This window comes from Balaenoptera borealis, assembly GCF_965194805.1.
Source record: "Balaenoptera borealis genome assembly, chromosome: 2".
Classification (NCBI taxonomy): Eukaryota; Metazoa; Chordata; class Mammalia; order Artiodactyla; family Balaenopteridae; genus Balaenoptera; species Balaenoptera borealis.
In genome coordinates, this window is record NC_138867.1 from 85394841 (window position 1) to 85418306 (window position 23466).

The following is a 23466-nucleotide window of genomic DNA, read 5'->3' on the forward strand; positions in this document are numbered from 1 at the left end:
TGCGGAGCATGGGCTCTAGGCGCGCGGGCTTCAGTAGTTGTGGCATGCGGGCTCAATAGTTGTGGCTTGCAGGCTCTAGAGCACAGGCTCAGTAGTTGTGGCGCACGGGCTTAGTTGCTCCGTGGCATGTGGGATCTTCCCAGAGCAGGGCTCAAACCCGTGTCCCCTGCATTGGCAGGCGGATTCTTAACCACTGCGTCACCAGGGAAGTCCCTCCTTGGAGCTTATTTTATACCTTATTTATAGTTTGTACCTCTTACTCCTCTACCCCTTCATGCCCCTCCCCCTTCCCTCTCCCCACTGATAACCACTAGTTTGTTCTCTATATCTGTGAGCCAAATGCATTCATTTTTATATCAGCTATCTTAGAATTGAAAACTTGGAGGCAGTGGCTAACAGTGAATGAAAATTTAACAGATACAAATAAAATAAATGTCCAAGAACATATTATTTTATGGGACTCTTTCATTTCTTTAAATTCAACTAGCTAGAATAATTTGCTAAATATTTTCCCATTCAAATTTTTGGAATGAAGGATTTGCCTTTTGAATAGAATTCTTCACTTCATTGTAAAGAACATGATGTTCTTGCCTTCATGCTTTCTCATAAAACTGGCTCTTTATTGTACCCTTTGCTTAATGAGTAGGAAGAGACCTTGGAGCAAGTTTATTTCATGGTGAGGCACAAAGATACAATAGATGAGTGACAGTGCAGCTCACATACTCAGTTTCCCAAACATTGCAGGTGAAAACTCAACTTTCCTGACTCTTCTTTCTCAACCATGTCTCAATGAGAATGGAACAAGTCGAGGATGAGCAAAATCTTAAAGCAGCAACAGGTTCCCAAAACAGTATCAGGGACTCACTTTCAGTTTGGAAAGTAATGTTTCCCCTGGATATCTAGTGGGATATCTTTGTAATAATTATAATGATAGTGCCAAAATACTTGGTATTTTTTATGGAATGTGTCCTATACATACATTAATTCAGTTAACCCTGTGAAGTAGATATTTTAAGTATCTCCACTCTCAGATGAGGAAACTAATTTTTAGAGAGGTTAAATAATTTGCCTTAGATTGCACAGCTAGTTAATGGTCAAACCATGAAATCCCTTTCAAAGAGGGGTTTAAAAGGGAGAACCTTGGTTCTATACTGAAAATGCCAAAGGCAATCAACTTCTACTACAGGCCTCTGCTGATTATTTGATTTCTAAGGCAGTCTTCTTACCGTAAAAGTCTGGCCACCTATGACTCTGTTTCCATTGTCTGTTCAGGGTTGGGATGATGATGTGTGTGGATTTTGATGATGAGAATAATAACAGCAATAACTGTAATAATAATAACTTCTTTGAGCATCTCCACTGGCCAGGTACATTCCCTTTGTCACCCTAAATTTCTGCAACAGTATTCTAAGGTAAGGCATTTATATCCAGTTTACCAATGAAGAAACTGAGGTGTACAGTGGGCTATGACTACTTTGGGGTTATGCAGTGGCAGAACTGAGAATGAAACTTGTTTTATTTGACTTTGAAATACTGGCCATCATTACATGAAGATTTAGGACCTTTTTTGACCAATCTGTCACCATCTTTTAGTTATCAGTGGCTCCCTTAGATGGGCATCACACTGGATTTACATTGTATATGAGAACAGAGAAATGACATATAAATTTAGCTGAATGTAATTAATTTTACAGTCAAAATAAGCCAAGAGGAAAACAAGTCCCAGTAGTCACCTATTGGTTGCCTGGCAGTTTCTCCCCTTTGCACCAACTAATAGCCCTGACTGCCATATGGAGCCATGTGGATGTGGGGAGGTGATACCACAGCTGGGGAGTATAAATCACGCTTGATCTAATCCAATCAGGAAACTGTTTTTCCCGGATGCAGTAACTGGTTCACAGGTGACCTGATCTTGTCCAATCAGAACGAATTTAGGACTTTTCCTGGGGATGCTGGGAAAAACGCTCTTGTCTGGTGTGCGGGGGAACAGCCTCAAACTACTGCAGCCATTTTTGTTTACACAAGGAAGTCATCCGGAGGACTGGTAAGTAGAACTGAGGAACTGGGAGCATTGTTGAGAATTGCACCTAGTCTCAATGCCATCATGAACTATCATGCCGGAAGCCTGGTCAGGCTCTGGGCCTTTGAGGCCTGTGAATCAATAAGTTCCCTTTATCTGTTCATCCATTTTGAACTGGTTTCCTAATGCTTGCAACATGTCTATACTGATGGCATCTTCTTCTGATCCCACTTGCTGGCCCCAGGATTCACATTTCCTTTTGTTCATATGACATCTTGTCTTACTAGTCTGTATTTCAGGTATCATCAGGTTTTTTTTAACCTGTACGACTATAAGCTTCTTATTGCCTTGTCATACACTCAAAGAATATTAGTTGCATTAAGAGGAAACATGCCACTTTCCAAATTATATTTCATATAAGTGATACATGCTGCCTGTTTAAGATTTTTAAAGGGTAGAGCAAATAAAATCAAGTTTAGAGGCAGAGGCGCTTGATGTCTACATAATTTTTCTTATTTAGTAGCAATAAACTATCTAGCTGAGTAGCAAAGAAATTCAATGCCTGTCAATGGTGTTTTTACTTGGTGTTATTATTAAAACTCTCACATTGCCATTCAGTTAGCTACTCTGCAAAACAGACTGTTGTACACTGAAAATGAGCAGTCAAGTGCAAAGAAAAGGCGTGGGTGAGTGTGTGTGTTGTTAATTTCACACTCACAAACAAAATCAATATTGTGATATAGTTAACCAATTTCCAACAAATAAGTGTATTTTGAAATATTCAACAAATTTAGCTCATCAGCCTATGTGCCTCTCAATTAAAGGTGTTAAATATTTTTATTATGAGGAACTCTTTATACTGGCAGAAATTTGAAGATCCCCACTCTCATAGTAATATGGTTTAGTAGCTATTATGCAAGAAGGTAATTTTGAATGATATTGGACTGTATATAAATCTAATATAAAATTTAAATAATTTATAACAATCACAAATTTGAGGATATATGGCACTTAAGGGGTGTATATGTAGGTAGGCACAAGTTGGTTAGAAGTTGGGGAAAGTAGCTATTGAACTCCAATGTCCAGGGTGAAGAATAGCTGAGCCATAGCTTTCCAATGATCAATTTTGAATGGATTTATGAGAGAAATGACCCTGTAAGAGATTTGAGATTAATGGCAAAGAGTGGCTTAGTGGTTTTGAGAGAGAAGTTTGTTATAGGTCCTTGGTATTTCATTGAAAAAGGTTTAGTGGTGCTATTGAATGATGAATAGATTACAGTGTGTACAGATATGTCTGAGATAAGGTTGAGGTGACATGAGTCATCTGAGTGGGAAAAAAAATAAGACTATAAACTCCCTGACTCCATTTTCCTTTTCATTTCCTTGGCTGAGACATTATTAGTTAACTTTAATTCCCAAGTTGTTTTGGCTTCTATGATGTGGTTCTTTTGCACCATGATCCTATGAACTCTCGTATATGCTATTGTTTTCTGATTAACATTGGAAAATAAAGAAATCTCTAGATGTGAGAAGAGTTAGGAAATTCAGAAGATGATTGCATATCATCTGTGCTTTTTGAATGTTAAAGAGTGGAGGGAAAGAAAACTGTTTAATGGCATCATAAGAATTTGTTCTTTTGGAGCTAATCCAAAACAGTTTCAGGCATGGCTATGTAGAGATATGATTTATAATTCAGTTTAGAGGCTATATAACATACTAGTTTAAAATAGGCGATCTGAAGTAAGAGCAGTTCAGTCACTTCAGTCTCTCACTTCAGAGATACAGTCTCTGCCCCTAAAAAACTGTGTGACCTTGAACTTGCTACTCAACCTTTTTATGCCTCAATTTTGCAACATGGAGTTGTTTGAGGATTCAATGAGATAATTTATATAAAACACTTGGAATAGTGTCTGGAACTTTGAAAATTTCAACTAATGTTTATTGATTTTATGATTCTTTCTCATTAATGAGGTATTACCAGTGTTATTCTATACTGCAAAATATGTATGTCAACTTTTTTAGTTGCATAAAACTGTTCACTGGTTCATCAGCATAATTCTCAATAAATCTAACCATTGGCTGCTAATACACATTTAATCATTATTGTGAGTGGGTAAAAATATGACTTCAGACATTGACCTAGTGCGTGAAGTAAATCTATTCATTTAAAGTTGTCAAACTTTCCTGACCAAATTTTTAGCTAGAATCATCAGAATCGGAACATATTCTTAGAAAAAGCACGGAATAGTAAGTTACCTTCCACATATCTCTAAACCCTGAACTTTCCAGCCATTATGCATTTTGACTCTGATGATCTCTGAAGACAGCAAAAAAAATTAGCTGTTTTTCCCATGCTGTTTAGAATGAAGTCGTTACACCACAAGCAAAAACAATTACTCATAAATGAGTGACAACGTAGTGGCCTTACAAAATTAAGGAAATGATAACTATTTTTTTTTAACAGTAGGTGAATTAGGATCAATATTCTTGGTCAAGCTTGAGATAATTTCCAAAGTATTGCAGTATAGAGAAGGCAAATATTGATTGAAACAAAGAACACAGCCTCAGAAAATTCTGCAGTGATTAATTTAAATGCTTTATATTTGAACAATGGAATAAGTATCATTGAAGTTAATTGGCAGTCAATACATTCTATGCAGTACAGCCCAACTGATTATGCACCCAACAACAAAATGTCTAATTGCATAAATGCACAGTATCCTTTATTAACATTAATACCCTTTCCGCCTATCTATTTTCACTATGTACAATGTGTAATATTGTATTAATCATTAATAAATTGTACTGATTGCATCAGTCATTAATTAATCATTAATCACTCTCAAACAATAGAATTTTAATATTCTCCTTGAACAGTTTGAAAAGCCCATAAGTACAACTCACAATCATGTCACTCTGAAGTTGGGCAATGAATCTATTGTAGACGCTTTTACTGAAGTTCATAAAATTTAGGTGACTTTCTTTAAAGTCAAATAGAGTTTATCAGTGGCCAGAGATGACAACAGATTTCTGTGAAATTATGGCATCACAGAGTCATACATCCAATTCAAATACAATTCTCTTTTATGTCAAATCTTACCAGAGACATTGAGTTTTGAGAATTTTGGTGTAGGATGACCTAGAACTTGGCATAAGTATATGGTACAGATCATGTTTGGGTTAACAAGCCCTTTGTAGTGGCTCTTGTTGATCACTTTCATTTGCCAAGTTGCTTGTTGGAGCATTTCTTGTACTGACCCAAGGACGGAGAAATAAACACACATTTATCTCATGCAAAGGTTTATATAACCAACTCTAAATTAACTGTACAAATTGGTGGCAAAGAGCACAGAGTTAATTAAAATTCTCAGGTGATCCTTAGGTCTCACATATGTTTTGGCTTATTCCTCTTCCAAATTTTTGCAAAGTTACAAAGGTAAAACAAAAAGGATTGACATATATCACTATGACCTTTCTCTCTACACATTGATGAGCAAGATTATGAGCAGTGAAACAGAAAGAGTAGGCAGCAGAAGGGAAAAAAAGGGTTCAAGGTCATCTGCTTGTACATTAGGTTTAGTATAATCATGAGTTGACTTCTTTTGGGTAATCTCTTTCCAAATTAGATGAGGGCAATGTGTCCAATTTTTATTTCTGAAAAAACTGAACATCTCCCTCACTCCCCATAATTCGCATAATACATGCCCTTCCAAAGCGGCCTGATTACCTTACACTGAATTGTTCCCTTGGTAAAGAAGCTTTCGTTACTTTTGGGCACAAAGGCAGACATGATGAGAGAATGTGGGCTGGTACTTATAAAATGCAGCTGTGCCTTGAGTACACACTGAGCAAAGAATACTACAACAGACCCTCTTTCCTAAACTGACTAATACTTAGGAGACACCAGACCAAACAAATAGGGAAAAGATAGAAGAAAAGGTTGCTATCAAATGTACTAAACATTTCTCTACAAAAGTCAATGTTAAAATCTGAGTTAGTGAAAATCAGAGGTGGAGATTCTGAAACAAAGAGAATCATAGAGAATAGAGATGATTTTGTTGATTTTCTTTTTCTTCACATTCCTTTCAACTTGTTTGTAAGAGCTGCATTTTTGTAATGTGTCTATTGTAAAGTGTGTGTGTGGGGGTAGTGTTGTGTGTGGGTGGTGTTTGTTGTCGCTATGTGTGTGTATGCGTAGTGGTTGATGACATGTGCGTGTGTGGTTGTTGATAGTGTGTATGCTTGTTGTTGCGTGTGAGAATGGTGATTAGTGTGCCTGTGTGGGAGTTGTTGTTGTTGTTGTTGTGTGTATGTTTGGTGGGAAGGATGGGTTTAGCCTTTGGCCAGGCAGGCCACTGAATTAATATTTGGCCATTTGAACAAATGAAACTTTGGCATCCTTAGTTTACGGGGAAGCAGAGTTCAATGCTGAGATGCTGGCTCTTTGTTCAAGTCTTTATTGCTGAACAGTGCCTGTGCCAGTGAGATTCTATACCAAGTGCTGAGGAAGTCCTGAGCCTCCTTCAAAAGCCCGCCCTTGAACTCTGATTGTTAGGGAGCTTTCCACCCTCATCCGCCAATTGAAAATCATTTTAGTCTGCTTTAGGAGGAGACAGTGAATGAATGAGAATGGAGTAAGAGGGAGAGAAAGTGAGAGGGAGAAAAGAGAGAGTTAGGGAGAGACAGAGAACAAGAGAGCTGTCTCCACTACTATTGAGATTTGTGTGGCTCTGACATTCCTAGGACAATCTTGACTTTTTCCCTGTGGGGATTCTCCTTGACCATGGGAGTAGTCTGGGTTCCAGGGCTAACAGAATATCCCTGGAGGCACCTCTTGGATTATTTGCAACTTCTATACATTAGCCTAGGACTAACTGATGTGGTGCTGGGTGGCGTCACAAACTTTCAAAGAACAACCTTTTAACGAACCTCATTGGAGACAAAATTAAACTTTTCAACCATTGACTAAAAAGCCCTGCAAAACTCAAACCCCTAATTCATACTAAACCACAATATCCCCCTTTGGACACATAATAATCTTCCTTCCTTAGATTATTTTTTTATACAAGCAAGTGGAAATGGGGAGGATAGCCCTACTTTTTGTTATCTGGTATGTATGCAAGGTGACTCTGCTTCAGTAATTGCAATAGCCAGAGAAGAATTATTGCTTCTTTGATTCTATAACTGTGTTTTGTCCTCAGAGGTGTATCCCCAAAAAATCAATGTCAACTGGCTTTAGAGGTAATGTTCTTAATGGGCCTGCTGCTGCCAACTTTCCCCGGGATGCTTCGTCAATGTCTCTGCACCAGTGATAGAAGCACTGTGACTTCAGTAGCCTGGTTCTGAGCAGACCATCTCAGGGGCTCAAATGCTTGCAGAGGCCAGACAGATACCATAAATGGGTGGAGCACTTAGGTATACAGCAATAGGGAATATGGGGGGCTGTGTGAAACCGGGGAGTGAACCTCATACACAGGAGGCAGCTTCTGCCTGTCCCAGTCAGTTGTTGCCCTGAGGGAATGAGACCTCTGTGATGTGCGGACATCTCTTACAGTTTCTCTCCATATCTGTATAAGAAACAGACTAAATTGGGGTCACATACAGGTAAACCTGAATGGGTCACCCTGAAGAAAAGGATTAGGGGATCTTCTGATATTAACATCTCTCAAGGAGGACCAAATTAGTTTCCTAGGGCTGCCATAACAAACTACCACAGACTGGGTAGCTTAACCTGTAGAGGTTAATTTTTTTTGCAGTCTGAAGACTGGAAGTCCAAGATCAAGGTGTTTGCAGTTTGGTTGCTTCTGAGGCGTCTCTCCTTAGCTTGCAGATGGCCAACTTCTTAGTGTGTCCTGACATGACCTTTTCTCTGTGCTCAAACATCCCTGGAGCTCTAACTTCCATTTGTGTGTTCAAATTTCCTCTTCTTATAAGGATACCAGTCAGGTTGGATTAGGGCCAATCCTAGTGATCTCATTTTAACTTAATCACCTCTTTAAAGGCCCTATCTTCAAATACTGTCACACTCGGAGGTACTGGGGGTCAGGACTTCAATTTAGAAATTTTGAGGGGACACAATTCGCCCATAACAAAGCAGCACCCCACAGTCTGGGTTCTGCAGAGGCAGGCAGCTGGGGCATCTGCATCCCATTTTCCACATTCAGACTAGTAGACAAGTATGTATTATAAACAAGGAGTGAACAACTCCAGCACCACATATACAGTGACTTAATTAATGGTTTAAGCTTATTCCTAGACTAGAATCCCCAAAGAAACTTGTGATTAATACAGATTATAAAGGCTTGCTAGAGAGAGTGTGGAAATACTTAACTCCTGCAACAGAATTAACTTTTTCTTGATTGTAAGCTTTATTCCATTCTGGAGATGGCATTGCCCTTAAACAGTTAGTAATCAGTACTTCAGTGCCTTCCGGCATTTGTTACCAAGTGCAGCTGCTATTCTCTAAAACAAAGTATCTGTGGTGAGAAATGGTGGTTTATGCTCTCTGTCTGCGTGTTGCCACAGTCTTAGAAGTAAATAAATGCTTAGCTTTCCAGATAAAGACTCCCACATTGATGATGAGAACAGTTGCACAGACTGATTTTTCCAGTAAGTATAGATGAGTTTACCTCCTGCGGAAAGAAAAAGCAGAGTAGAAATTGAATATCCTAAGGATGTGCTTGAAACTCTTCACTTAAAAAAGAAGTACATGTGCTTTTTGTTGGGTGGGATGAAAACCAACAATATTGATCTGGTAATTTAAGAATTTGGCACTGAATGTTCTCACTTCATATTTCTATAACTTCACTTGGTTACTGGATGAATCAAAATGCTGCATAGGTACTGAAGCACTTTTGCAGCCCTATGGGTAGAACATCAAAATATGGCATCATATCTGGAGACCTAGAAATTAGAGTCTTTTGGAAAAGTCAAAGGTAACAGACATCTGGGATACTTGACCTAAGCTATTCTCATTAGTTTCTCCACTTAAAAATTTGGAATTGGGTCTCAGAGGCTTTAGTTCATACCTATTGGATGTCAGGGGATAGAAAAACAGGGTTTTCAAGGGTGACATATTTGGGTCATGTGCATCCCAAGGCAGAGAAAGCCTGTCTGCTAAGAAGGAGAAGAAAAAAGGAGGCAAACCAAGAGAAGAGGAATGGGAGTATCTCACTTCCAGGGCAATGGTGAATGTAACCACAGTTCCTAACTCCCTATTCCTTGTTTCCTTTCCCGGCGTGGATCAGGTGTATTTTCTGCCCTTTGGGTTCAGTGAAATATCCATTTATCTTTCTATATCCCAGATAAAGAAAAACAGCAATTAATTGTGAAAATCATCATCAACCAATTCTGAATAACCATCCTAAATCTTTCAGTTTCTTTCTTTCTATGACTTTGCCTTTGTAGTCAATTGTGGTTTTTTCTTTCAGTTTATACTCCCTCCAATTTTTCAAGAAGCAAATATGATCATTTTTACCCCCTGGTTTCTATTACTTATGATCAGATTTTTTATAGTTTAAAAGTTTTATTTCTGAAATAAAACTGCAAGCCAAGTATGCTAATTTTAATGCTGTGGTATTTAACACACTGATGGTCCATATTAGAGCCTCAATAAATACCTGTGGACTGGTTCATTTTGACTTCTTTTCTAAGTCCTTCATATGGCTCAAAGCTTTGTGTTATTGGGTAATACAATCTGCCCTGGCTTCTAGGTGGGTATTGACCTGCTCTGTGCTGTGAAATGACTATGTTAGAATTGGTGCAACAAATCTATCAACTGCCTGAATTTAGATACTGTCAATATATTTCAAATTTCTTATCTTTTATCTGCTGTGGAGGATTGACAAATAATCCAGTCCAGAGAAATTTAAGACTAGATGAAGATTCATTTTCTTGGGTAAGATGTGGGATGATGTGCTGTTTAATTAATGGTATAGTTTGGATCTCTTGTGCTTCTCTAAAATCACCAGGTATATAGTAAGTTGGATAATCAGGAACAGGCCTAAAGTATACTGGCTATTGCTGTCAAGTGTAAAGCCCACTGGATTTTTAACACCAGAAATGTAGTCTGATGCACTTGTCCTTTGGAAGAAAACACTCTCTGAGATTACTGTGATTTGGTAGTTTTGCCTTCAGCTCTAGAAGCTGCTGCCAGGTAATTAGTGGTACATCCTTAGGGCAGCCCCTGCGTAGCTGCTACATGTACTTTAGCCAAGAATCTAGCCTCCTTAATGCCTTTATTTGTCCTTTTTACAAAAGGAAATTATAACCTTGTATTTATATAATTAAAAGTGGGGTATGCACAACAACGTGAATATGATTAACACTACTGAACTGTACATTTAAAAATGGTTAAGATGGTAAATTTTATTTTATGCTTACCACAACTAAAAATAAGAAAAATTAAAAAGTGGTTTGTGATCTTATTTATGGTTTTCCAGAGGCCACAGGCAAGTGCCTACATAGGCTAAAATGGTCCCTTTGGTTTTAAATTTATATTAAATGTTTTCTTGAATTAACACTATCCAGCCATTTACCTTGAATGTTAAATACTTTCAGACATCTCATAAATACCCCTGCATTCCTCCTGTCTGCTTTCCTTCCATGAACATTTATTGAACATTCATGTATCTGGAATGAAAGGGATGAGAAGCAGGATTTGCTCTCTGCCCTCAAGGAGCTGCAGATTGCTTAAGATGACTGACAAGCAAAGACAAAAATTTGAAGACAGATGTGTGTTGTATATGATGTTTAGGAACTCCTGGAGCAGCATCCAGCCGCATCTGCAGTGGGGTAGAGGGTGGCATGCAAGGCTTACCAGAGGAGGCCAAGTCTGAACCGAGTCAGGAAGAGCGGGTAGAGGGGAGCTCGATGAAGAATGGAGAGCAGGGCATTGCAGACTGAGGAACGACATCCAAGAAGGTGAGGAACATGCAGGCACATGAAATGCTGCAAGGAATTTTACATCTTTGGTGACTCGTGTTTGTGTGAGAAGGGGTTGAGAAGAAGTTAGAGAAGGTGGGAAAGTGGCAAGAAATGAGGCCAGAGATATAGACAGGGTCAGATCCTTGTGCACCATGCCCCAAAAATTAAGCCTCCCTTAAATGTTTGGGGTAGAACCAGAGAAGGAATTTGAACAGAAATGACCTCAAGTTTGTGGTTTAGAAAAATCACCTTGACAGAGTTGTGGGAATGGATTAAAATGGATGAAACTGGATAACTTTCCAGTAATTCAGGTGAGAAATAACAAAGGTGTGAACTAAAGCTGTGGGGCTGGAAGAGAGGGGAGGAAGTTGAGCAAAAAAGGTGACTGAATAGGAGAGGAGTGGGGAGGAAAAAGGAAGAGTCAGGAATGAATAGCTCTTTGAGTGATACACTGAAGATTTGTGCATTTCAGTATATGAAGTTCCTCAAAGTTACTTAAGTTCTTAATAATAGGCATGCTCAAGTGTTTAGGGGTGAAGTGTCTGATGTCTGTAAGCTACTTTGAAATAAGATGGACTGATGGAAGGCTAGATGGATTGATATGTGATAAAGCAACTATAGCACAGGTGGAGTAGAATCTGGGTTTGTACATATTCACAGTATAGTTCTTTCAATTTTTTCCAGAAGACATAATTTTCAGAATAAAATATAGGGGGAAAAATGTTTCTCCTAAGTTACTTTATACAGTGTAGAGAAGTTATAATATGCTTTACTATGTAAGAAAAATGCAATATAATTCAAGTTGCCAAGACCATACCCAATAACTGAAAGCCCCATCACATACACTACTTCTATAATATATAGCATTTCTACACTATGGCCATATTAATAAGCTAATGGATATTTTACTTCAGTCTGTTTTTTGTGTGTGTATGTGTGAGCCATGTATTCCCCCGCACCCCAATATCTAGTACAGTGGCAGGCAAATAGCCAGAAAAATCATGCATTGCTCTAGATATCAATAGATAACATTATAAAATATTGTTTACCCCAGAATATGTTATTCCACTTAGAAACTAGTGTAATTGACTTTGGGTACTGTGTGTGAAATGAGGGGAATAAAGTATATTTTTAAAAATATTTATTTATTTAGGCTGCCCTGGGTCTTAATTGTGGCACGCAGGATCTTCGTTGCAGCAGGATCTTTTTTAGTTGCGGCACGCGGACTCAGTTGAGGCACACATGCAGGACCTAGTTCCCCAACCAGTGATTGAACCCAGGCCCTCTGCATTGGGAGCACGGAGTCTTACCCACTGGACCAGCAGGGAATTCCCGAGGGGAATAAAGTAGTTTTGAAAACCAAGCACACAAACAAAGAACTTCCTGATTCATTGTGTGACAAGGGCAATGATTGTTCCCATAAGCAAGGTAGAGAATCTGGGGAAAAGAGTGGATTTGGGGTAAGGGGGCACAGGCAGAGAGGATTATTTTAGGTTTGGAAATACTGAATCTGAGGTGTCGCTGACAGCTGGACATAATGGTTTTGGAACTCAGAGGAAAGTTCTGTGCTGGAGGGGAGGAATATAGCCAGATGGTCACGTAGATAAGATCCTGGGAGGGTGGGTAGAGTATAAGAAAAGACGACCAAGATTAGAATTCTGAGGAACATTCGAAGGGACAGAGAAGTTGAATTTTCCCAGGAGACTTGGAAGGCATATACAGATAGGTAGGAGGAAAATGCAGGAGAAAGAGAGAGCATGGGGGGAGGGAAGAGGTAAAGGAGAGAGGAGAGGGGAGAAGGGGTGGGGAGGGGGAGAGAGAGAGAGAGAGAATGAGAATACACAGATCTGAGAGGAAAGAGCAAATCACGAGGAAGGAATGGCTAACAATGTCAAGTGATTGCCTGAGGTCAAGGCTAAGGAGTAAACTACTGGGTATGGTGGTTCTAAATGATTAGAAACCATGGTGAGAGCAGTTCCAGTGAAGAGGTGGATTCAGAAGCTGGATTATAGCACAATAAAGAGTTAAGGAGGTTAGAATTTGGATTCAGCAAGTGTAGATTGTTCTTTAAAGAAGTCTGGCTATGATGGGTTGAGATAATTTACAAACAGATAATATCACGACTCATTATATCTAAAGGGGAAAATCCTTGGAAATAGATTAAACAAACAGAAGAGGAATTGGTAATAATTGAGGCCAAGTGCCTGACTGGCTGTGAGGGGAAGGAACCCAGAGGCCAGGCGGAGAGTCTAGACCAGGGTGCAGGTAGGGAGACCTCCCTGTCCTTCCACTGAGATGAGGGAAAGGAGGCGATGGTGGGTGTGGATAAATTCCTTTTCTGGGTAGGGGACGAGGGCAAGCAGGAAGGTGAAGAAGCTCTAGTTACTGGCATTGATAGGGAGAGTGGTGGGTCAGTACTTATGAAGATGGTTTGGAATAACTATTATGGAATTGTGAGCAGGATCAGAATAGAGACATGGAAAGCAATGCCAGGCCATCAGAAGGCAAGGTTTGGTAGTTTTCTCCAGGGGCTCTTAGCTAATTAGGTGTAAGAAGCGTCTCTCTGAACTGCTCATCAGCCTTCAGCTGCCTTCTGCTTTGGTTTTTTTGTTTTGTTTTATTTATTTATTTATTTATTTATTTATTTATTTATTTATTTATTTATTTATTTATTTTTGGCTGTGTTGGGTCTTCGTTTCTGTGCGAGGGCTTTCTCTAGTTGCGGCAAGCGGGGGCCACTCTTCATCGCGGTGCGCGGGCCTCTCACTATCGCGGCCTCTCTTGTTACAGAGCACAGGCTCCAGACGCACAGGCTCAGTAATTGTGGCTCACGGGCCCAGTTGCTCCGCGGCATGTGGGATCTTCCCAGACCAGGGCTCGAACCCGTGTCCCCTGCATTGGCAGGCGGATTCTCAACCACTGCACCACCAGGGAAGCCCCTCTGCTTTGGTTTTAAACCTCATCACAGAGTGTATCTGAAGATAATACTGTCTCTTTTGTAAAGGGCTAAACATCATCTACCTGTACAACTTACAACAAAGTAACAACAAAAAATGAGATTAAACGTGTTTTCCCCCAAAACCTAATATGAAATATTGTTCTTTTTAATAATGTTAAAATCATAATTAGATTGACCCACACACCAACATGACCATGAAAGCTGGACATGGCCTAGTATTTATCTTATATTTTATAACTTGTCTTCTTGGGAAGGCAACATATTCTGCTACTGCAAGCCTGAATGTTCTTTTATGGCAAGACAGAAGGTGCCAAGTCTAACCCTGTTCCCTAGATCTTACATATTCAGGTAGTAGGCAAGATTTCATAGCTTTAAATCAAGATCTCACTATTCACATTTTAGTTTTCCATGGACTAACTAGCAATCCAGTGTTCTTCTTTCTGGAAAAATAACCTCCAATCCTAATCTCTTCTTTCTCAAATACGGTTGCAGGGTAGAAATCAACTCAGCGGTGGGGTCATCCTCTGGTGTGTGGCTTCCTGTGTGAATCCTAGAGGCTTCATTTTAACACCTTGCCTCTCATGTGGTTTTCATCTCAACCTCAATTTCAGCTGCAAATCCTTCTCAGGAAGTGAGGAACTTCCTAGCTTCTTCAGTGGCCATCTCCCCGGCTGCTCCTGGTGGCATCCTTAAGTACCAGTGCTGCATCTTTCCTGAGTCACTGCACTCAAGTGACCAAACTCTTTGGAGTCTCAATTAAGTCTGGTTTTCCACAGAGTAAGATTAGTAAATGTTTCAGAAACAGTTTGTGAAATACTGAGTCAATTCTGAATCTAAACTCAAAGTAATTTCTTATTTCATCTTGATTTTGAAAATTTAATGCCATATAGATCTTCAGTTGAGGTCATTCATTTCATAAATTCCAGTTCCCTGCCTTCTGCTTACTCAGAAGTGCTCCTCAGGGTCCCAGTCAACACATATTTATCAAGAACCTACTCGAGCTTGTCACTGGTGATAAAGAGGTGGATAAATCACAGTACCTGTCATCAGAGGCACTCAAAGTTTGGTCAGAGACAGGCTAGTAGTTAATATATAGCAGCAACTCTCCAAATGTAGTGTTCAGAATAATCAATTGAAAGCCTAGATAAGGGAGATTTTTTTCTGTAGACCTGCCAAAGAATCTGCATTTTTAATAAGTGTGTAGGAGTGGGTTGTCTGGGGAATGGTGGAGGTGAGTCTGATACAGATGGTTTGAGAATCACACTTGGAAAAACACTGCGAGACAATAGTATAAGTGTTACAATAAAGGTATTTATCCTGGATGCTCTGGGAGCCAAGGAGGAGCTGACTGACTCCGCCAAGGGAAGTTGAGGGTAGAGAGGCTGAGGGAAGGAGGTTTTATTGGATTGCTACACTATCTCCTTTCACATGACCTGTGAGATCTGTGAATCAAATAAATCTCCTGTCTTTGGCCCTTTGTCTCTAAAACCTCTCCTAAAGTATTTTCTACTTGATTTATAGTGCATACCCTTTTCTCTTATATATGTTTTTATGTTTTCTTTTAACTAAATAAGTTACACCGTCTGCAACTTCATGGGTTTCATGTGTCTTTTTCCATTTCTAGACATGTTATAATTTAAGTAGCAGTTTCCTCCAGAACTGAGTTTCCCATTCTCAGCTACTTATTTCTGAATTTCACTTACTGCATATGCTTTTTTTTTTTGCCTTTAGCAAACAAGCTCTTTTCCTTAACCCCAAACTGAAAATATAACCCTTACCTTACCCAGACATTGAATGTACTGTTTGCTTCTATCAGTTTAAAAGGAAGGTGTGGGCTATTGTTGTTGTTGTTTTTTTAAAACGATGTAAACGGAATTTTTATTTATTTATTTATTTATTTATTTATTTATTTATTTATTCTATTTATTTATTTTTGGCTGTGTTGGGTCTTCATGGCTGCACGCCGGCTTTCTCTAGTTGCGGCGAGCGGGGGTTACTCTTCGTTGTGGTGTGCAGGCTTCTCACTGCAGTGGCTTCTCTTGTTGCGGAGCACGAGCTCTAGGTGCGCGGGTTTCAGTAGTTGTGGCTTGCGGGCTCTAGAGCGCAGGCTCGGTAGTTGTGGTGCACGGGCTTAGCTGCTTAGAGGCATGTGAGATATCTTCCCGGACAAGGGCTTGAACCCGTGTCCCCTGCATTGGTAGGCGGATTCTTAACCCCTGCGCCACCAGGGAAGTCCCAGGGCTATTGTCTTGTGAAGGTTATCACAGAATAACTTAGCATCATTACATTTGTGTTTATGAATTTACACTTTGATGTGGAGAGAGTAAGGAATGTATCGCAAGCAAATCTTTATGCAGTTAGTCTCAAACAAGTCATTACTGAGAAATGAGAAACAATATCAAGCTGTAGGATATTTTCCTTTTTTTATATCCAAGTATTATTTCCTTCATATTGAAATGTTGAAGTATGGATACAAGAGTTGTGTTTTATTGGCAAGGAGGAGGGATGTGGAAAAGTTGTGGCAATCATTTTTTGAAAGAAGTTCCTATGGACTGAATTGTGTTTCCCTAAATTCGTATGTTGAAGCTCTAACCCCCAGTGTGACTGTATTTGGAGAAACGGCTTTTCGGAAGTAATTAAGGTTAAATGAGGTCACAAAGCGGGGTGTGTGTGGGGGGTCCTAATATGATAGAATTGGTGGCCTTATAAGAAGAGGAAAAGAAAAAGATTTTCTCCATGCATATGCACTGAGGAGAGGCCATGTGAGTACGCAGTGAGAAGGCTGCAATCCAGGAAACAAACTCTCATTAGAATCCAGCCATGCTGACACCCTGATTTCAAACTTGTAGCTTCCAGATCTATGAGAAAATACATTTCTGTGGTTTAAGCCACCCAGTCTGTGGTATTTTGTTATGGCAGCCTGAGTTAATACAGAAGACACACTTGACAGCATGAAAGTCTGTGGTTCTGGATTCTAGTTCTGATTCTACTACCCTTAGTTCTTGTGGCTCTAGAAGTTTCATAAGACCTCAGTTTCCTCTTTGCAGAATGAAGGAGTAAAACTAACTGACTCTTAAGATATAATTCGATTTTGAAATCTTTGATTCTAATTACATGAAATAAACTGCTTTGTGAAGATCATATAACATTGAGCCTGAAGCAGCTTTCAAGGCCTTTTTGCTTAACTCTCATTTAGTGGAAGAGGAAACTCAGGCCCCAGTAGATTGTGAGATGACTTTCCCAATGTCACAGTGATATTCCTGGCAATGCCTGGAAGTGTAGTCTCCTCTTTGTTCCTCTTCCTTTTACACTACTGAGTCAGTTGTCAGCTATTAAATAGGAATAGGTTTTCTTTCATGGACCTATTTCATTGGGAAAATGTTAATAAGTTGGAAAATACTAAGCTTTTCAGAATGAAGTTTTTTAAAATTGTTTTATGGTCATTTATCATGAAAATATTCTGTAAGTGTTTTCTTTTAAAGTTATGTATTATTGCATTTAAGTATTTCTCTCTAAATGTTTATTAATTGATACCAATATGCATATATAGTAATATTTTATTTAAAATTTGTTTTTTCAAAATAACATGATATGGTAAATAATAAAATTATACAGATGCATTTCTGATGGAAAGTAACAGTTTCTCAATCAAAATTCTCCATTTCCAATTATTCTCCACAAAGGCAAAATCATGCTGTTACTTTTCATATTTCTTTTGAAGATTAGCTTGACAACGTTAGAGAATGTGCTTATTCCTGTACTCTTCCGTAAATCAATAAACCACATTCATAGACTTCCTATTAGGAAACTTGAGGTAATAACTCACTTACATTACTCTCCCATCCCCATCTCCCATGCTAAAATTTGATATTAATATTATTTTTCATTTTTCTAAACCTTTGTAATTTTTAAATAATATCATAAGACATCTTTTGGCAGAATTTTTTGATTCCTTGTTTTGTAAAATGAGTACGTCTAAGTAGTAGGGCCCCTGCTTTTTTCTAACTTTTCCTTTCCTATTTCTACATCTTCCTATCAGCTACTGTTTTGCTTTTACATGGTCAAGGTTAACATTTACCTTCCATTCTGCAACCACAAATGTGTCATCTCTGCTTGTCCAGACCTTGATTCTACTGTTGAAAACCAATAAAGTAATGTTTTAAAGAATGTTTGGGGACCCCAGATATTCTGTACAAGTGGATTTTCTGAAAAAATGGAAATTGGAAATTTGCCACTTAGGCAATTTTGAATTAGAAATTACATTTATTTGAATTATGAGGGGAGGTAAATATCCCCTTATTCTCTACTTTGCCTTTAAAAATGACTTAGCATAAATAAAATGCCAGAAAGGGTGCCATGAATATCATTTAAATAATTTTTTAAAAACTGTGTTAATTTTTATAAAGTTAAAATTTCTGGTTGGGTTCAAAAGGTCTGATTAGACACTGCATTAAATTGTACTGCTTTAGAAGTCTGGATAGCCACTCTTTGATATACTGGTTTACTCAGTGAATTCAGTAAAATTCTATCTTTAATGTGTTCCTATCATGTGATGCTTAAAATTATTCTGTGTAACTAAGTCAGAACCTCACTGTAAATCATTCTTAGAGTCACACCAAAAAGACTTCATTATTGTTAAAAGTGTAATTATGTTAGTTGGTTTGGGATGAAGGGAATGTCTTAACGTTAATAATCTCTTATGTACTGATTTCTGTTATGTCCAGGGAAGCTTGTAGGAGGTTTCAATGCGCTTTGGGTCAATTATGTGTATATTTTTAATTATATTGACAACTGTAATACGTTGCCTCTTTTTTGTAATCATATTTCCAGTATGGTTGCTAAGGAGTTATTTGTATAGCAGGGACTACAAGTCTCTATGCCTTTTTGATGAAAGTGTGTTCTTGAGCTTCCTTGCCTATATAGCATTTCATATCTTGCAGACATAAATCCCAGAGCTAAGCCTAGCTCGAATAGCTCTGTATAGTTTCACTTCCCCAAGGGTAGTTATATCATTTCTGAGGTTAGAGGATCAATACAAAATAAGGTTCTCTAAGTAAGGGCTAAACCAGTACCAAATATAGCATTGATGAAACATTTAGTGGCTTCCTGTTTGTGAAGTTCATCAAAGCTATAAAGCTGACTAAAACCAGGATTTGAGTTCTGCAGGAGACTACATGGTCACAAAATATCTGAGACAGTCTTTGTACTTGTAATTGTGCCCGGAGATTTCTATTTTTACCATAGATCATGATGGAATTCCCATTTAAGTCCCTTAACTTCTGATTAAATCACATATCTCATTATGATAAAATTTATTATGAACAAATGTCAATGTATTTCCATACTTTCTACTAGATTATGAACTGCTAGGGAGTATTCATTATGCTTTATCTTCTTTATATCCTCCAGAGTGTACTAGAGGATGCTTCTCATACATGAGATATTTGGCAAGAGCTAGTTTTCTGCCTGGCACTGTGCTAATCAATTTAGATGCATTTTTTCTTTGATTCTCAGAACAACCCCATGAGGGAGGCACTCTTTAGTTCTAGTTCATGGATGACTAACTTAAGGGAAGGAGAAGTTAAGTCATTTGACTAGAGGCAAACAGCTAGTTAAATATTAGAGCCAAAATTCGTCTGTTTGACTGAACTCTTCCAAGATGTCTTATAGTTGGAATCATATAGTATGTAGCCTTTCGGATTGACTTCTTTCACTTAGTAATATGTGTTTAAGATTCCTCCATGTCTTTTCATGGCTAGATAGTTCATTTTTTTCTAGTGCCGAATAATATTCCATTGTCTGGATGTACCGCAGTTTATCCATTTACCTACTGAAAGCCATTTTGCTTGCTTCCAAGATTTGGCAATTATGAATTAAGATGCTATAAACATCATGTGCAGGTTTTTGTGTGGATATGTTTTCAACCCCTTTGGGTAAATACCAAAGAATACTATTGCTAGATTTTATGGTAAGAGCATGTTTACTTTTGTAAGAAACCACCAAACTGCCTTCCAAATAGGATGTGTCATTTTTCATCCCACCAGCAATGGATGTGAGTTCTTGTTGCTTTACATCCTCACCAGCATTTGGTGTCATCAGTGTTTCAGATTTGGGCCGTTCTAATAGGTATGTAGTGGTATCTCGTTGTTTTAATTTCTAGTTCCCTAATGACGTATGATGCTGAACATCTTTTCACATGCTTGTTTGCCATCTGTATATCTTTTCTAGTGAGGTGTCTGTTCAGGTCTGTGGCACACTTTAAAATATGGTTGTTTGTTATCTCACTGTTGAATTTTTTGAAATTGAAGTATAATTCTTATTGAGTTTTAAGAGTTCATTTTATATTTTGGATTACAATTCTTTATTATATATGTCTTTTGCAAATATTTTCTCCCAGTCTGTGGCTTTGTATTCTTTTACATTTGTATTCTTTTGACATTGTCTTTTGCAGAGCAGAAGTTTTTAATTTTAATGATGTCCAGTTTATCAATTATTTCTTTTATGAATTGTGCCTTTGGTGTTGTCTCTAAAAGGTCATCAACACATTCAAGGTCATCTAGGTTTTCTCTTGGGTTCTAGAAGTTTTATAATTTCACATTTTACATTTAGATCTGTGATTCATTTTGAGTTAGTTTTTGTGAAAGGATGTAAGGTCTGTGTCTAGATTCACTCAAGTTGTTCCAACACTATTTATTGAAAAGACTCTCTTTGCTTCATTGCATTGTTTTTGTGCCTTTGTCAAATATCAGTTTACTACAATTATGAGCATGTATTTTGGGACTCTATATTTTGTTTCATTGATCTATTTGTCTATTCTTTTACCATTACCATACTATCTTTTTTTTTTTAACATCTTTATTGGAGTATAATTGCTTTACAATGTTGTGTTAGTTTCTGCTGTATAACAAAGTGAATCAGCTATACATATACATATATCCCCATATCCCCTCCCTCTTGCGTCTCCCTCCCACCCTCCCTATCCCACCCCTCTAGGTGGTCACAAAGCACCGAGCTGATCTCCCTGTGTTATGCAGCTGCTTCCCACTAGCTATCTATTTTACATTTCATTACCATACTATCTTAATTACCGTAGCTTTTATAGTAAGTTGTCTTGAAGTCAGGTGGTGTCACTCTTATGATATTGTAAGATGTTGTTCTTCTTCTTCAATATTGAGCTGACTGTTCTGAGGCTTTTACCTCTCCATATATTCTTTAGAATCAGTTTGTCTATTTCCACAGAATAATTTGCTAGAATTTTGATTGGGATTGTGTTAAATCTACTAAGTTGGGAAGAACTCACGTATTGACAATATTGAATCTTTCTATCCATGAACATAGTTCTTTGATGTCTTTCATCAGAGCTTTGTAGTTTTTCTCATGTAGATCTTGGCATATTTCGTTAGATATATGCCTAAATATTTCCTTTTTGTGGTGCTAGTGTAAAGGATAATGTGCTTTTTTTTAATAAATAAAGTTTTATTGGAACACAGCCACAGTCTTTCATGTACATATTATTTGTTGTGATACAAAGCAGAGTTCAGTACTTGCCATAGAAATTATATGATCCACAGATTTTAAAATATTTCCTATCTCGCCTTTACAGAAAAAGTTTTCTGACCCCTTGTCTAGAGGAGTAGCTTTCAAACTCCAACTCACACTGGAAAATATACTTTACTTGCTGATCCTGTACACACATTTCAGCAATTAAAATATTACAGATGCCTGAGTGTGGGGTTGCCAGATTTACCTATAATTAAAAAGCAATTGGGGCTTCCCTGGTGGCGCAGTGGCTGAGAATCTGCCTGCCAATGCAGGGGACACGGGTTCAAGCCCTGGTCTGGGAAGATCCCACATGCCACGGAGCAACTGGGCCCGTGAGCCACAACTACTGAGCCTGTGCGTCTGGAGCTTGTGCTCCACAACAAGAGAGGCCGCGATAGTGAGAGGCCCGCGCACCGTGATGAAGAGTGGCCCCCGCTTGCCGCAACTAGAGAAAGCCCTTGCACAGAAACGAAGACCCAACACAGCCAAAAATAAATTAAAAAAAAAATAAATAAATAAATAAAAATAAAGGAATTCCTTTAAAAAAAAAAGGAAGAAAGAAAAAGAAAACTGAGCTGATTTCTTTATAAAGAAAAAAGCAATAAAGGATAATGTGCTTTAAATTTCAAATTCTTCTCGTTAATTGTTGGTGTATAGGAAAGTGATTAATTTTTCTATATTAATCTTATATTCTGCAATTTTGCTATACTTAGTTCCAAGAGCTTTTGGTTTTATTTTTCTTTTAGTTTTCTACATAGCTGATCATGTCCTCTGTGAACAAAGACCATTTTATTTCTTCTTTCCCAATCTGTATACCTTTTATTTCCTTTTCTTATTGCATTAGCTAGAACTTCCAGTATGATATTGAAAAGCAGTAGTGAAGGAAAATCCTTGCCTTTTTCTTAGCTGGGAAGCTTTGGGTTTTTTATCATTAAGTATGATGCTAGCTCTAGGTTTTTTGTGGATGTTCTTTACCAAGTTGAAGAAATTCTACTCTATTCCTGGTTTACTAAGAGTTTTATCATGAATGGGTGTTGGATTTTGTCAAATGCTTTTCTCATCTGTTAATATGTCATGTGATTTTCTTTTTTTAGCCTGTTGATGTGCTGGATTACATTAATTGATTTTTGAATGTTGAACCTGCTTTGCATTGCCTGGGATAAATCCCACTTGGTCATCGTGTATAATTCTTTTATACACTATTTGATTCAATTCATTAATATGAGGATTTGTTGAGGATTTTTACACCATTGTTCATGAGAGATACTGGCCTGTAGTTCTCTTTTCTTATAATATCTTTTTCTGGTTTTGGTATTAGAGTAATGCTGGCCTTGTAGCATGAGTTAGGAAGTGCTCCCTCTTCTTTTATCTTCTGGAAGGGATTGCAGAGAGTTGTCATAATTTCTTCCTTAAATGTTTGGTAGAAATCATGGGTAGAAACATCTGGGCCTGGTGCTTTCTGTTTTGAAAGGTTATTAATTTTTTATTTCTTTAATAGATATAGGCCTATTCAAGTTGTCTATTTCTTCTTGAGTTTTGACAAGTTGTGTCTTTCAAGGAATTGGTTTGTTTCATCTAGTTTATCAAATTTGTGGTCATAGAGTTATTAACAGTATTCCTTTATTATCCTTCTAATGTCCATAGAATAGTGATGTTCCATATTTCATTTCTGATATTAGTAATTTGTGTTTTCTCTCCTTTTTTTTTTTAGTTAACATGGCTAGAGTCTTATCAATTAACCTTTGCAAAGGATGACTTTTTAAAAAATTTTCTCTATTGATTTCTGTTCTTTTTTTTTTTTTCTAATATGTGTATTCAGTGCTATAAACGTCTATCTAAGCACTGCTTTTACTACATCCCATACGTTTTGATAAATTGTATTTTTATTTTCATTCAGTTTAAAATGTTTTATAATTTCTCTTGAGATTTCTTCTTTTGCCCATGTGTTGTTTAGAATCGCAATCTCTTTCTCTCTCTCTATTTATTTATTTATTTATTTATTTATTTATTTTGTAGTTTT

At 37.8% G+C, this 23466-nt stretch overlaps 1 long non-coding RNA gene across 1 annotated transcript in view; it reads left to right on the plus strand.

Annotated features, from left to right (window-relative positions):
- LOC309622568 overlaps positions 1–23466 on the plus strand; it is a 54567-nt gene continuing 31101 nt past the window's right edge. The window contains exon 1 of the long non-coding RNA XR_014240984.1: positions 1–23466. This exon is cut by the window's right edge and continues 5028 nt beyond it. This is a non-coding gene — a long non-coding RNA (uncharacterized lncRNA).